Here is a 14,994-nt window from a genome sequence, read left to right as displayed (position 1 = left end):
ATACACTCACTCAAACTGCCACCTGCTAAAGTTGGATGGCTCTCTCATTAAGGCTGCTGTGCAGAGTGGGTGTTGAGTGGAGTTTGAGAGGAAGGCTTGCAGCGCTCTGGCTCTCATCACTCCACTGGAGTAGAGGAAGGTCGACACTGATAGACACTCAGGATCAAAGTGTTGTTACAGACATATGCTTCACATAGGTTTTCACAAAAGTCACAAATAAAAAATGGGCAGATTTTGACACATGTATCTGCTATTTATAAGTTTGTAGTGTGTATATTTTAGAGCAGGTTGTTGTGATGCTATGACTGGTGAAGACGTCAATCATGGTCTAGCCTAGCCTAGATAAGTGTGAAGTAGAAATGTGAAGCCTCAGGGTGTACTATGACTTCATATTGTTATGGATATGTGTTTTTGTTGTAGAGTGACTGATACTTTTTCGCAACAGGTGATTCTTCCAAACATAAAACCATTTTTTCTCCATCTGTCCTCTTGTGTTGACAAAGCTCTATCATATCAAGTTCTCAAAGCCAGTCAGTTGATTGGTTGTGGCAGAGAGAGCCCATCTCATACAGTCAATTTAGTTGGAGTAGTTATTGACCTGCAAGGATAAGAATATTGGCCATTTAAGCACTTGAATTTCTCAAGACACTCAGAAACTTGACCTGGAAAAACTCACTCTATGTAGTCATTTTAGATGCAGATTTATGTGGTTATTATCAGTCTTTTTTGTCCAGTTATTTGCACCATTAACACAGTTTCTGAAGTCTCTTATACTTCTATTTGTTGTTGGATAACATTTTCCAATAATCCTGTGGTGCTCAGTCTCAATGATAAGTTGACCTTTGAGTAATAATGTCATGCAAATCTGTAATAATGACCCATGATTAATGTAGCTAACACTGAGTGAAAGAGTGCTCATGAGTGTATGAGGTCAGTTATATATACTACACGATTAAAGGGTTCTCCAGGCATTTAGAATATTGGAGGTTTGTTGAAGTTGGAAGATTTACAAGGTTAAAACCCGAATAGCACAACCTTGTGGGATGTAGACATTAGAATTTGAAATATTGCAGCTTTTAGTCCTAAGCTTTAAACTCAACATACATATAATCTGGGCTATGTTATAAAATCCACTACTCCGAAGAAGTTTTAAATTCATTCTTAGACATCCCTGATCACTGAGAATTTTGACATCATCATTTTTTTTGTGATTCATGAACACAACTTTTTAAAGATATACTAAGCCAACAAGAATGTCATCTCACTGGAGCTCCTCTGGCAGGATCTCTACTTCCTCCCTGTAAATCAGTTTTTAATATCAGCCAGCACAAAGCGGCACGGCAATGAAGCTGTCAGGCTATTTTATCCAAACACACTCTTCTACCCCAAACACTGTCTGCCTGCAAAGCTGCTGTAATCCACCGCTGAAACCTGCCAACTGCCTCTACTCACAGCATCATAACAGCTCTGTTTTTCTCTGTTATATCTGTGTATGTGTGTGTGTTTATCTAATTAGTCTCTCCCTATTTCTCCTTCTTTCTCCAGACGTTGACGACTGCCAGTCTAACCCATGCCAGAATGGAGGAACCTGCATCGATGAGACCAACTCCTTTGTCTGTCTTTGTCTGCCCAGCTATGGAGGAGCTACATGTGAGAAAGGTAACAGAGAAGCAGGGTGGTGTGTAAATCAGAGCTTCAGGGATGAAGATAAAGAAAGGGGATGGATTGTGAGGTGGTGGTGAAAAGGAAAAGAAAAGAGCAAGATGTGCAGACAAAGATACTTAAAAAAACAACACAGATGAAGTAAATGAGGATTTCTGAATGATGGAGGAGGTGTAAAATAGAGAGGGTGAGGGTAAGAATGTGGAAACAGAGGTACAGGAGGAGGAGGAGGTAGAGGAGGGTGAGGAAGAGGGAAACCCTTTGGAATAATGTATGAGGTTCATACAGAACACCTGCGTCCAGCTGGTTTGTTTCTCATTAGGAGAATTCCCCTGTGAGAAGAGGACCATGAAGGAGGCTATTCACCAACTGCGTGTTACAGGAAAACATGGCCGACATGTCAGAACAAAATAACACAGAGGAAAAACAACATCTGTTGCTAAAGGTTTTTTTTGCCAAATTTAATGGAAAAAACAGCGACTATAGCGAAGAGAAGAAAAGGTTGAGTTGTTTAAAACGATCCCCACAGAGAATTTGTGAATTTGTCCAACAAATATCTTGTCAGCTTCAATCTAATACAGACCTCTACATTTCTATTGTTATTTTAGTGGCTTTGGCAGGTATTCAAAAAATTTTAGTTATTGACATTTAAGGGGAAACTTTTCAATTAGTTCAAATAAGTGGTTGATAATGCAATATCAATTTGTTTTACTTCTTAATCTTTGAATCCAACACTTGTATTTTATTACTACATTGTTTTATCAATATTTTTTTTTTGTTTTTAATTAAGTAATTAACATGGTCCAAAACATTTATTGTCTTTATAAAAACCTAAATGCGCCCTGTAGTGATACATGATGGCGAGACAACATTAATGGAATCACTGAATGATCCAAACTTTACAACACTTGAAATACAAGACTTAAAAGCATAAACAACAATGATTTAAGAATAAAAATGTCAAAATATAAAGACAGAGTGAGATGTCTGTTAATGAGGAGTATCTGGGAGACAAGTGAGGTTTTCTTGATATCTTCCTCAGAGTGAAATAAAATCAGACCCACTTCCATTGGTCTAGCACATCCTTTGACCTCAATTCTCACGAGAGTTGTGGTTTGAAAATCTGTCTCTTTATGGGTCTGGCTTCCAGTGTCGGTTTCTGCTTTTTACTGCTCTGAATTAGTCTGCCTCTCATCTGGGACTCTGGGGCAGAGCGATCAATGGAGAAAGAAGTAGAGGAAAGTGAAAAAAAATGGTTGTAAATGTGGTCAGAGATACAAGAGTTTTGGCAGGTTCAAACTTAGAAAATCACTCATTTGTATGGGGGAAAACTGAAATAAACTGAAGTACAGTTTCTAGCACAGTAGTTTGACACAGCAGCACCCAACCAAGCAGATCAGACTCAGACTGTCACCTTTCTGCAGTTGCTGCCTTGTGGAAAAGCTCTACCTTTGTTTACATTTCTGCACTAACCTTGGCCATCCATTTATTCTGGTCTCATTATAAAAACAGGATATTTGGACCTCTGCTTCCTCACTTTAATCATCCTGTTAAAAAAAATCTATTTATTTAAGGTCCAAAAACATTATCAAAGTGAATCTCCTCCTTTAATCTGAGCTGTTTGTAATTTCCCTGTCTTTTTTTGTTTCTCGTGCTCCTCAGATCATACATTAACAAACACATTTTAAAAGCCTCTGTTTTCTCCTCCCTTTTATTTTTACCAAATACACAGATACTAACATCTCAGAAGGTTTCATCTCCTCTCACATATTGGAGCTGCGTGTTTGTTTACTCTCCTGCTGAACTGTTGTCTCTATGGCTGACTGGGAGCAGCAGGTCTGATTTGTAATTTTGTGAGAGTGGATTTGTAGAAATATTGGTTTCAGCTGTGAATAATACGAGTCACAGCAGGCATATTTTCTGCCATTATTCATTTTGACATCCAGAGGAGGATCTGATCTGAGACATGAACACTAGAAATGAACTTATTTGTCCCACTGAGGCCTCCATCCATGCCATCCAACCTGCTCTGTCTGTCTCATTGCTGTGTGAGTGTGAGGAGTGTGTGTTATGAGCCTCAGATGTTTGGTAGATTCAATTGACTGCTGGCATTATTCCTCTAGTGAGTACACTGGCAGAGGAAAGAAGAAAGGTTGTTTGGATTTTAGTGTATTGATTTGATGTGCTTTCCTGTTTGAAAAATAGGTTGGTTTGAGATTTCACATTTTTTACTTTTCAAAAGAAAAATAAAGTTTTCTTCAGCTTTTATTTTGAAAGTTTCCGTAGATGCTGCTCTGAGAAACAATTTTATCGATCACCTACTTTTCAACAGTTGTGCATCAATAATGAATGAAAATGTACAGAACAAAAAAAAAGGTTGTGTTTAAAGTGAAAGAGACATTAGCCAGATGTTTCTGATGAGTCTGACAGTGGAGTCCATCCCTGGCTTTCTATTCTGAAGACTGAAGAGAAAACAAACAAACAAACAAACAAACAATAGAATCATCTGGTTTCTTTTCTTCAACTTCTCCCCTCCTGTCTGTCCTTAAACCCATTATTCATTCACATTAATTTCATCCTTTTTATTTTGAAAAATATTGTGTCAAAGTTAGAGAGTGGATTTGCATATTCGCTGTACCTCCACTGGAGACACCTCAGTGTCATGTTTCCTTTCTTTTCTCACTACCTCTCTGCTGTCACTTTCTACACCTCTCACATCTTTTCTGTTGATCTCTGGTGCTCTGTTGGAGGTTTCTTCACCATCTGTGTGTGTGCACAGGCTTCATCTGACTTTTAGTGTGTGTGGATCTGAGGTTGGCTATTGTTAACACAGTCACACTACATCTTTTTAAACATGTGAGAACCCTTGGTGACATAATTCTTCACCTTGAGCAAGTCTTAACCCAGTAACATAACCCTGTGATGTCAAATGCTAACATGTCTCCTAAAATCAACCTGCTTTTAAGGTCAAAACTCAAAGTGCTGTAAAGAAATAGCCACATTTCAAAGGCACGAACAAAGGTTTTAAAGATTGATAGCATACCCATGCATTAACTGCATCAAAACTCAGTCTGTTGTCCCGTTGTCATATAATTACTCTTTCTTTATCAGCTTTAGCTCAGATAGTACTCTATCACTGCTCCACAGAGAGAAATTACAGCGAGGTGCATTAACTGGTTGTGACAAAACAACAAGCTGATAACAACAGTGATCCAATCCACAGGAAGTAAGTCTCTCTTTTGTTCTCTTTCTCCATCAACAGAGAAAAAAATTGACTGAAAAAAACGTATTTGTAAAGGTTTGTGTAGCTCATCAATCCTAAGATGTCTGGCAAATATTTATCTGTGAGGAACATGTTTGCTTTTCCTCGAAACTCACAGACAAGGCTGGCATTTCATCCATCTTCTCCCACACCACCTTTGCCCTTCAACCATACATCAAATCATTCATTTTCATTTATTTATTTATTGAATGTGTCTTTTAGTTTTGGAAGAAAAAAGTGCCATATTCCTTGGCAGTCTGCAGGGATGTTACTAGCAAGTACAGCTATAGTCTCCAGTTGTTGGATACAGGGCGTACCCATGGAACAGCCTGCTAATGAGTTTAGCATTGAAGAGGGATGGTGGTGTTTGAGGCCCTTGGAAAGCAGTGTGAATCCAGTTGAGAACAAGTAGTTCCAGGTGTGATGGTTCATCCATCAGAAACCTTGAGCAAAGTGGAGTGCTACTACCCTCCTAAGAGTCCAGCAGGTGAATCTGGAGCCAACAGATACAGAGACTTGACGAGCCTTCATAACAACAGCGCTTTGGATTGTAAATAGGAAGCAGACTATAGATGAAGCCAACGCACTTAAGGCTGATTTATACTCCTGCATCGAATTGACGGCGTACCCTACGCCAAGGGTCTGCATAGCTCCCGTACCTACGCCGAGGCATACCCACGTAACTGACATGCACCTCCTCCAAAATGTAACTACCCGTAGAGCCGACGCGGACCGCAAGACCTGTGATTGGTCCGCTTGGCGGCATTGTATTTCCCGCATTTACAGCACTTCCGGGATCCCGGACATCGGCTGCACATTGGATCAGCTGTAGATTAACATAGCACGCTCTGAATCTCTGTGGAAAAGTAAACAGAGATCATAGCGGGGCCGGAAGCAGGCTACCGGCTATCAGAGAGACCGCACTGCCTTCAATCGTTTCGGCAAAGTATTGCTGCGCGACACGGACACATCAACGCAGTAGTATGTGGTGCTCATGTCCGTTTCAGCCCCTGCTGCGTAGGGGAGAAGTTGAGGTATAAATCAGCCTTTAGGCTCATCAGGGGAAAGACAGACTGAGCTGACTGACAGTGGAAGAAAGAACTTCAGAAAAGAAGAAGACACATTCCTAACATCACGTTGCTACTGGGCATTTTTCCTCATTGTTCCACCCAGAAGCACCGGATTTTATGTTCTACCTTTATCTTCCGGGAATGCATTTTCTAATGGTCTCAGTAATACGGTTAAAAGATCATCCAATCATTTCTCACTAGATTTCACTCCACACGCGGGTACATTGAGTATCCTCGGTTATGAACTGGCCTGTTAAAGTGCTCAATTTGAGGTACCACTTCAAATATTCTACACCTCTAAATGCACATCAAGTGCCAACATTCAACACTCATATACAACCTCCTTCTTTGTGAGGCTGCATACAACTTTGCAGGTGTATGGTCGATGCAGATCCTGCAATCAATAAAAAATTTCCCAAATAGTTTATATGTGTCTTAGTAGCCTCACTAGCATGCAAAACACTAAGCTACTCACCTTATCCATAATTATCGACAAACTCTGATACTTCTAAATATGAAAAAGTCATATTGAGCCCCTTTTTATTTGTCTCTAAAGATTGCTGTGCTGAATTATAAATCGCCCCATGTGACATCACATGTGTCAGAATAAGGGTCTGGTGTGTGGAGATAAAAAGAGGTGAATTCATCAGACCTCTGTCAGGCTTTGTAGTAACAAACAGCTCATCTAAGATAAAAGCTAAAAGCTTAAGATAGCTGCTAATATCCAAATGTCATAGGGATCTGAACTGTATGGATCCAAGCTGCATTGGGTATTGCTGGATCGTCTGCATTCATTGAGATATATTTAAGTTTTTAACAAGTAATGTGTGGATCTACCAATAATATAGCGGTCCAATGCTAAACCTACTCAGTCCTCATTCAATCATATGTTAGAACCAGGTATGCATATGACGGCCATATGTTTGAAAATGTTGGCACTTAAGTTATGTACTATGTATCTCATGATGATGGATAATTTATAGACATATAGACAAAAACAGACGGACAGAGATATGTATTTCTGGTGACTGCACATTCCTTATTAGAATAATACATCAAGAGTGTGCGGGATCTTGCCATATCTATGTTGCTTTTCCTCTAAATAAAGAAACACATTCCTGCTGATCTGGATTCAGACCAGCTTTGTTCCCTTTTGTTTTTAACACCATAGATGTCACTTACTTCCCTCTTATCCTGACATGCATCTGGGTTGTAGGTGTCTCTCCGAAATCCTATTGAGCGATGAGATCTGTGTCTCCAATCTTGTCCCCTCACTGAACTCATGATAATCTACAATAAACATTGCACTTTGTCTGAACTGGTGCAGGTTCCTGTTTAGTATTAGTGCTTTTGTTCGTTTTCCTCTGTTTTTGTTTTTGGAGCTTTGTGACTCATCTGTTATCAAAGTTCACAGAAAGGTCAAAAAGGGAAGCATCTGAGTTCACAAGATTAGCTGTGACTCAAATTTACTGTCTCTCTCTAAGGAAACTGGTGACTCAGCAGAAAGCTACAGGCAGAAATAGTCTTTGAGCAGCCTTTGGGTCTTTAGAAGCTATTAATGCTAATGAAGATTAATGTTTGCTAATAATTCATCCAGAGGGACACGTGCCAAGACTGAGTAGAGAGTGCTTGGTTTTACGCATCAGGTGCACACGCATACACACATACTCAAATATATTCACATGCAGTTACACAAATAAAATGTCCCTTAAGTGTCTAAGCTGGCAGAGGCAATTTAAATAAAAGAACAGCTAGGCCTCACAATCACCTTATATGCTTTAGTGTTCAATACTTTAATTTCTAGATTCCTCCTAACTGGCAGACTAGACGATGAGGACATAATGCTGTCTTATCCAAGGTTCATCATTATGCAAAGTTTCTGAAGGCGCAGTCGCTCTCTTCTTTAAAAAATGAAGTAAAGATAGGAGTGAAATAAGAAGCAAACAAGGGAAGAAATTAGTCATGTTTGTAGTGTCTGATTTAACAATCCTTCGCTCCAATGTGGCTGGCAGTATAGCAGCGTCTGGGCTAACAGACTTGAACACATGCGGTCAGTTTCATTAACAGATGTGTATATTCGTGTGTTTGTGTTTTGTCTCTGCAGCAACAACCTAAGTCTTCTGTCCCAATCCCTGTACATACAAAAAATCATCCACCCTCATAAGCCAAACTGGACCGACTCCCAATGCTAATACAATGTAGCTGCTGCCATATGGGCTCTTATTTGGGTCAGGTAGCTTCCAGGTCTGATGACACAGTGAAAGAATAAGTTAGAAGTCAGCTGCAGCAGTGAGTGATTTTGATCCTACAGGAAAAAAGATAAAGGCAGGGACATTGTTCAACCCAATTACATGTAAGATAAGATGACCTTTCACTGAATGTATGTTCTTTTCAAAGATAGATCATTTTGAGAACCTGTCTTGTGAATCAGAGGAAGCCTGAAACTTATTTCTGCACATGATATTCATATTCATATTCATATTTCATATTCCATGTGACTGATGCAGATTTATGTCCCAGAACTATCTGTGGTGTTATGAACCTCATTGTATATGCAAAGTTAGAAGACGTATTTGTAAACATCATTGACTCACATCTTGTGATTGTCGGATTAATTGCAGTAGGCGGTGGGTTATTAGTTATCAAGCTCAGTCAAATAAAGATTCTCTCAACCACAATGATTTGGTTTGAGAATTTTTCATATATTTGTGAAAGTATAGCAAATAGGTTATTGTTGGGGTACCAAAACAGTACTTATTTTAAAAACTTACAATCCAATATTGAATCACTTTTTTCTCTGTCTCTTTTGTCTGAACTGTGATTTGACCATATGTTTGCAAATAAATTATCACTGAGCACAAGATACAAGTATGTTGTTATTCTATTGTATGTTGGTCTCTGTGGACGTTGCTTCACTTGAGAAAGCAGCCTTGCTATGCCCCATTGTGTCATGGCACTTCAAGTCATTGTTTCACAGCAACAAAGTGAAGAAAGTAAACTTAACAGTATGAAAAGCATTTACACTCAATATGAAGTATGAAGGTTTCAAGGCCCTTATTTCATGTTTTACTTTAAAGAGGTTTTCATGAAGAACTATTGTCTTCTTTGGTCCTCTGCTAGAACTGCCTCACTTTGCATAAAGCAGGGCCCCATATGGCCCAATTTGCACCACCCAATTTACTGCTGTCCCTTCAGATTTGTCAGAGGAAAAGCTGTGGCCTTTTCCCTGATTCAGACACTGCATGGAGGGGTATGAGAAGGGGTGAGAATGAAGAAATAGGAGGTGTCTTAGCTGACAGATTGAGCCTGAGCTAGACCAACTGCACTTTTTAACATTTCCACACACACACACACACACACACGCACACACACACACACATTAATGCACTAAATCAATGTAGAAGCAATGCGCGCATTTCACATTTAAAATGTACAGCTCACAGTCACACAGCTAACCCTGAGTCAGATATGGGTGGAAGATGAGATAGATGAGGGGAGAGAAGGAGCAAAGGATAGAGGGTGAAGTGAGAGCAGGCTGCTGGCAGGACTGTGACAGGGCTTAATCATCAAACCAGTGCTGTGCAGTGGAAGCTGTTCCTCGGGATCATTGTAATTTGAATTTAATAAAACTCCCTTTGACTTGTCAATGCTATCTCAACATCATTTTGCCTCAACTGAGGATTCAAAGTCAAATGAAAGGGTATATGGGCAGAGTAGTGCAAACAAAGGCACATAAGGGAAGAGTAAGCAGAGGAGGGGAAGGTCGTTTGGGCTCAATGACTGGAGGCATTTGCTGTGTGTGAATACAAAAAGAAAATATTTGAAGAAGTATCTTTGTAACTGTATTCTGAATCCTAAAGCCCCCTTCTACTTTTCTGTGCAATCGGAACCCATTGAATCTATCAGCTTTGGGTGCTTAACAGTTAAGAAACCCACATTTCTATTCCAACGTTTATTTTCTGTTTCCTAATGACCAATTTTTTTTCTTACACCACCCTTCTTATCTTACACCTACAGACACTGCAGGCTGTGAGCATGCCTGGAAAAAGTTCCACGGCCACTGCTACAGATACTTCAGCCGGAGACACAACTGGGAAGATGCTGAGAAGGACTGCAGGGAGCACAGTGGACACCTGGCCAGCATCCACAGCCTGGGCGAGCAGAACTTCATCAGAGGTGAGTGGATGATGAAGAAAGACCGACTCAGCATAGTTGATAATCTATGTAAATGTTTCTCTATTTTTGGACCAAGACCAACTACATCAAGCTTAATGTGACTTTTAGCATTAAAACGTGGTACTACAAATAGGTTAGACTTGTACACATAGGGACCTATTCAAACAATCTAAAATGCATTGTCTAGTGGTACACAATCTGGGCGCTAAGTGGTGCGCAGGGTGCAAAGAGGTTGAATTAAGTCCCTTGATTATTCATAGGTGTGTTCAATGCATTACATGAATCAGATAAATTAGAATGTCTTCTCTCATTGCCCTTGAGAGCCAGGTGCACCTGCTGGAGGCAGGCAGGGGTCTAGGTGCTGATGGATTTCAACCTCTCCACTTAAATAGACTGAGCTCAAGTCAGCATATGTAATCCTCCCAATTCATATCTCTGGGCACCATTGTCAGTGGAATTTAGTGTTAGGCATTATGATTCGGGTTTTGTTTCTCTATGTGTGCATAACAACCAGAGGAAAGTGCAATGTGAACTCTAACAAACATCTTACTGTCTCACCACTGTGCCCTCTAAATATCAGGAGAGTGCTGCACAATTGACTTTGGACTTAAGACCAGGTTTTTGCACACATGCTTTCTGCTTCCCCATAACCTTTGCACCTGGCCACAGCTCATTTTAAGACCAACACACTCATGGGTGTTAATATGAGTGCAAGTTCACGCTATTTACTAAATGTGGGCACTAGGCATAGACATAGCAATGACACTCAAGCTGTACACCAAGATGCTTTGTGCTAAGTGTATGATATGACCCCTAGTGTTGTAGTTAGCATGCCTGAATGTGTTTTAAATTATATTTTTTTTCATAAACCAACTGATTGGACAAATCAAACAAGGTAAATGGCAAATGGACTGCAGTATGTTTAAATACCACTCAAAGTGCCTTTGCATTACTTGTTACAAGCACCCATTCAAACCACATTGATGGCAGAGCCTTCTATGTAAAGCCACCATCAGTGATTAAAATGCATTATTTTCAGCAGTAAGCATATTTAATAGAACCATTGTCTCTTCCTCTGTTGGCTACTGTGTAGCTCGAAACAAACTGAACAATTCATACAGCTACCAATGGCATAAGACCAGTCACCTTTCAGTTGTAACAAAGACAATTACATGGCTTTTGTAATCACCAGATGTCCTCTACTGTGCTGCTACACACTGCTTTTACTGGATGCTGATTGATATCTAGTCCTCTACATTAACATCATTATCATACTTGTACATGACAGCTCTTGTCTTCAATAACTGTGATTAATTTCTACCTCTGCTCTGAACAGCCTCTGATGAGTTTTATTGTGCTCCCAGCTGGAAACTCCCTCAGGTGCTGAGCCTGTTCAGCAAAATAAATGTGAATCACCATCCATAACTATGAAATGCTGCTACAGGCTCCGACAAACCATTTAATATACTGCAACATTTGTTTGAGATGTGATTTGTCTTGAAACGGGTGAAAAATCCCCAAAGTTAGTGAGGCATAATTTGTGCCCTGTGAACAAATTGCCACCAACTGGGTTAAATAAATCCACTCAAGACAAAGACTGCACTTTACTTTAGATTCTTAGAGTCCGTGTGTGATAAGGAAGTCAAACTGTCACGTCTTTGGCAAACTGTACCAAATAAGAAAAATCACATCAATCTCGTGGTTAGATTCTTTGGTTCAATGCAGAGCAACGTCATCTGGAATTTTAACACACTGTCCTGAATTATGTTGACACAGGAAAGCAGTAAGAAACATCGCCGCTCTTCAGTTTTATTGCACTGATTTGCACTTTCAGGACTCCCTCTGGCGATCATCATGGACTAAAACATTTGGCCAACTGAGAGCAGCTTTTCTGAGCCAGGAAACATAACCATTCATATATACATACAGTCTTCCTTAGGGGCCTCATAAACCTTCATCTCCTCAGTTTTATCTTTTGACCTCCTGGCAGTGCTCCACAGATACGTGTCATGTTATATGGCCAGATCACCAGCAGAGAGACACTGCAATGACACTTTCTGTCTCAGGCGGATGCCAGGACGGTGACATCCATAGGCAAACCTGCTGACTAGCCTGTGCTCAGTTACCAAAAAACGTGTTTAACTGTCTTGAAAAGAGACGTCTCCACCCCTGCAATAAGAGATTAGACTCAATAGGAAGATTAATGGGCCTGGTAATCAGATCAGATCAGCTTTGATTGACACAACACAGACATATCATCACCACTGCATTAAAGACAGAAACTGTAGAACTTGGTGTTTTTTTTATCTTTCAGCTGAGGTCAGAGGTCAAATCTCAGGACTGAGTCAGGCCTCATGTGAGGAGCCTGATGCACAAAGGTCTACAACCACAAACATTAATAAGCACTCTAGTGATCTGACACACACTGTAAAGATCAGCGTTGGTTATAGTCTTTGGGACTATTACTGCACTGTGAAAAATGATGGATAATGTTGTTATTGTTCTGGGAGCTATATTACATCAGAGAAAAAATAACCTTAATGATGTCATCAGGGGTCAGTGTGTATTATCTAAGCTTTAGAAGCCTAGGGCTTGCATTCTAAACTAAACAGTGGAATCCAAATGACATGGACAGTTGCTAAACAAGATTAACTAATATGAAAGTCCATTAGTTGCTGTTAGTAAATGTGAAGACTCCAGCTTTTTTGTTGCTAAAGAGCTGTGTTTTTTCATATTTACACCATTTGTTGTTTTCTTATTGGATTAAATTATGTTCCTGGATGCTATTCCTTGGATTGCCTTATAATGTATCTGTTTATGTAATAGTGTAGGTGTGCTTTCTCTGTTGGCTGTATTACCTTCCTCAATGTGTCTCTTTTGACGTAGGCCTGAGCCATGACAACACCTGGATCGGGTTGAATGATCGCACGGTGGAGGACGACTTTCAGTGGACCGACAAGATGGACCTGGTGAGGAACCAGCTGAGTGTGTTCAATGCTCAGTCAAACGTTGATCTCAGTGGAGTTTAAGTCCCTGGGCAAACTGTGTGAATCAACTGAGCGTGCTCAGTATGGCATCTGGAAAAAATAATTTATTCTGAATCACTAACTTACTCTTTTGAATTCTGTAACTGTGCTTCTTTGTCATATTTGTACGTGCAGCACTATGAGAATTGGCGTGAGAATCAGCCGGACAACTTTTTTGCTGGAGGAGAAGACTGCGTGGTGATGATCGCTCATGAGAACGGCAAATGGAATGATGTGCCCTGCAACTACAACCTGCCCTACGTCTGCAAGAAGGGAACAGGTGAGAATATCTAGGTGGAGGGTGAAAGGAGAGAGAGATGTATAAATTGTGCTGCATCTTTAACCAGAGATGATTAACAGAAATGTAAGGGAGCACAACATGAATGGTAACCTTGAAAAATGAATAGGGAAGAGTAAAGAGGAGTAAGGAAAAACTCATGCTGCTAGCTCTATACTCTGAAATCAAACGAGCACAATCACAAGACAGAATGTGAAAAAAAAAAAGACGAAATGTTCTTCAACTTTTTTATGTAAAGCAGCTGAAGTGTGTCAGCCTCATTGTGTTAAAGCACAGAGAGTGACGGCACAAACCCTCAGAGGATTGTGAACATCCTGGGTATGTCACACTTTACATTATACATGGCTCTCTGCAACAGAAGAGATTAGCTCTGAACCTCTTCACTCAGTCCATATTTACGCTTCTTACTGCTCACCAGCATTCCCTCTACTATCACCCATTATTCTCCAGGTCGGCTATTAAATGCTCTCTACATACCTCTCATATCACTGCTACATCTCCTCTGGGAAATATGGTGTTTAGTAATGTTGAGTGTATCTTGAGGCAGAGGAAAGTTAAACTCTGAAAACAAGTTGAGCAAACTTGCCGTGTGTGTAAGTTCCTGTGTTGTATTCTGCTGAATGCCCCCTGCTGAAGCTGCCATTGCTTTGCATTAGATTTAGGATATCACTTTCTCCTCTGAGATCTTATTAGAGCTTGTTTTTCACCACACACTTGCACACAGATCAGACTCATGAACAACGCAAAGAAGACAGACATAATAAAATCAAGGTAGCCAGTGACAGCTGAATTTCATATCTTCCCTGCAATGACATGTGACAAGCTGTAGTTAGTTGTAGATTTGAATCTTCATTTATTAATTCATCTGAAGCTAGATATCATAGAACACAGAAGATTGAACAGAAACAGAGTGAGCAAACATATTGAGAAACTTTTTAGGGCAATTGCAGAAAATATCATCCATCATGATGAATAAAATATGAACTGATGCATTTGGTGTTTATTTTATTTTTCATCTTTCATCTTCATCATCAGTGTCATATTAAAGTCTTTTTCACAAGCTATTTATCTGAGCTATACCAGCACAAGACGTTCCTCATTTTCTTATGTCACTGTCGGCCAGTTTATAGATGATGTATTGCTATTTAAAAATTCTATAGGGATGTTTTTTTTCATCTGTTAAATGCTGAGTAAACTTCAAAATTGACGCTGAAACAAGATTACATCATATGCCAACACATAACAACATCAATGAGAAAATATAGTGATTTATTTGATCAAAGTCAGGGCAAATGTGAAGTGAAAACCTTGTATTGCATGAACCTTACTAATGGTCATTTTGTTAATGTCAGAGATAATTTCTCTAGCTGAGAATTTGTCATCCAAGAACACAAGTGAACAAACCTCTGAAACATCGGCCAACAAACTCATCTCCTCAAACAGCCACCTCAGTCTTTCATAAAAGGAAAGATATTGCCCTCACATGCTCAGTGTTGCACC

The 14,994-nt window shown here is 39.9% G+C and overlaps 1 pseudogene; it reads left to right on the top strand.

Moving 5' to 3' along the window:
- The window catches only part of LOC117807484, a 68,006-nt pseudogene that overhangs the window by 45,144 nt on the left and 7,868 nt on the right, over positions 1–14,994 (top strand).

The sequence above is a fragment of the Notolabrus celidotus genome, chromosome 2, assembly GCF_009762535.1.
Source record: "Notolabrus celidotus isolate fNotCel1 chromosome 2, fNotCel1.pri, whole genome shotgun sequence".
Lineage (NCBI taxonomy): Eukaryota > Metazoa > Chordata > Actinopteri > Labriformes > Labridae > Notolabrus > Notolabrus celidotus.
This window is presented reverse-complemented; position numbering and strand designations above follow the sequence as displayed.